Genomic DNA, 2352 nt, shown 5'->3' on the forward strand with positions numbered 1-2352 from the left:
TTCTAGAAAGATGTCATGGAAATTACAATTTTTCAGAACAATCTTATAACTTAGAGGTGTTGGAACAAAAGTGAGTCCAGTATTTAAAGCTCATATGAATGAACCCATGCATCCATTGGCCCTACAGCCCTGTAGATTAAGTACTAAATTCAATTTCCAATTACACAGAATGATAACTGAGGTAACTTTTATGACTGTGTGTTACAGTGATTAAAATTCACACCTACACGGAAATTTAGGACATGCAGATACAAGAAATACTTGCATACATAGATAGAGCTTCCTTTATTCTAATCAAAACTATTCATTCTTTGGAAACTATTTCTCTTCTACTGTGCTCTCTGCCTTTTCAAATTCCTCAAGATTTGTTTCTTCAGAAAGAATGTGGCACAATAAATTACAGCACAGCCAAGTCCCTATCAGACTCCTTCACTCCTATATGTCATGAAGGAAGGACATAATGTTTCTCAGAATTTCACTACAATTTCAGCAGCTAGTCCCTCTCAGGATGGCAATACATGCACAGATGTAATAGCCTGGTGGATCTCTACTGAGCCACTGAGACAGCACTAACCAATGTGTATGAATAAGCATTCTAATTAGTACTGCTACAGTGGCTGCAGTGCTTTGGAGGAGGAATGAAAATATTATTTATTTTCATGTCCTCTTTTTTAGTAAACATATTTCATTAGCGCTTTAATTCACAGACATAACAATAAAATTAAAGTTTTTATGCTCAGCAAGAAAAACAGTAATTGCAAAAAACTTCTACACTATTATTATTATTAATTATTATTATGACTTAAAATTTTTAAAATTTAAATTACCATTAGAGTATGTATGCAGAGTATAATATAGGTTTTGTAATACGATTAAACTGAAATACTACTAAAAGCTTGAGGGACTTTCATCTGACCTAGACCGTGCTCACAGACCTCTGCCCGTAGCTGGGTTATTCAGGCAGAGACAGAATCAAGGCCCCCAGCAGACACAGCTCATCCAAGAAGTCGCAACTGTAAATGCAAATACACTGGAAAATCTGACTTAAGCAGTAAAGCTGGCTCTGTGCATGTCCCCCACGAGTGGGGAAAGCTGTTGATACAGCCGCATCCACTCTCCGTGCTCTTTGCCAGCAGACTGTATTACTTTGCTGTCCCAGCCAACAGCTTAATGTGGCTCCAGCCCCTGAACAGCATTTTTTTTCAGGTAGTTCTTTCCCAAGTGTTGCCACACTCTGGATCATGCCTCATCTCTTGTTGAAGCAATTCACTTTTTGCCTCTAATATTCCATAGGAAAGCTTGATTTTCCGTTTGAAAAGAGCAGGAACTGAGCAGGAAAAGGCAGCATGCTACCAATACTGACTTCTCTGAGACGTGAACAAAGCTGCATCTAATAAAAAAAGCAGATTTTTGACCAGATTTATGAAGAACACTTTCTGCATTTTTTTTTCTACTTGTTCCACCAATTGCTTTCCAATTACTGTGGGAACTACTTTATTGTATTAAGGAATGCTTTTACTGGAGTTTGAAACAACTCCTGAGTTCCTAAAATCCACCTCTGTGTTCCAGCTAAAGTTTTACTTTTTGAACCTCAGGACAGATACACCCACAAATAACCACAGACCACAGCACCAGGTATGGCATGAGCCAGCTGGGCGATCGGGATGCCTGCACCCTCACCCGGGTCCAGGCTCAGAAAAAGCCATCACGGGAAAAGCAGTTTCTGCATTTCACATGCCAGAGAGAGACCCCCCTTCCCCAGTGGTGCCCCCCCGAGCAGCACCGCTGTCAATTAAATCACCGCTTGTGATACTGCACGATATTGTTATCCTGTGTTTGAAAATACCCAGGGTAATTAAACCCCGTGTGTGTTCTGTTAGCAATGATAATGCACGATCTGGTGCAGCCATCTGAAAGAGACTTGGAATTTATTTCGGTTTGGTCCTGCGGATACCTTAAGCAAAAACGCTTGAGCAGCACTTTTCAAGGTATAACGTAAACCAGTTTCGCCAGAGAAATTGTCATTTGAAATGGTAGATATATCCATGGAATCACAGAATCTGCTTAACAAACAATATGTGAATTCAGGTTTTCCTTGTCTGCTTTATAATAATTTAAAAAAAGGGCAAGGTAATGTTATCAAATTCAACAAAATAACAGCAGAGATAAGACACCAGTAAATGGTTAAACTTCATTTCCTTGCCTTGTGACTATTTAAAAGCAATATTGCTGCGCAACTAATTTTATGTGAGGAATAGTTGCTCCTGCGTTCCCAATAAAACCCTGGCTGCGATTTATGTGCATTCCTCGGTGCTGGGCACAGGCTGCCTGCCTGGCTCGGGGCGCTGCTGT

The sequence above is a fragment of the Hirundo rustica genome, chromosome 7, assembly GCF_015227805.2.
Source record: "Hirundo rustica isolate bHirRus1 chromosome 7, bHirRus1.pri.v3, whole genome shotgun sequence".
NCBI classification, from domain to species: Eukaryota; Metazoa; Chordata; class Aves; order Passeriformes; family Hirundinidae; genus Hirundo; species Hirundo rustica.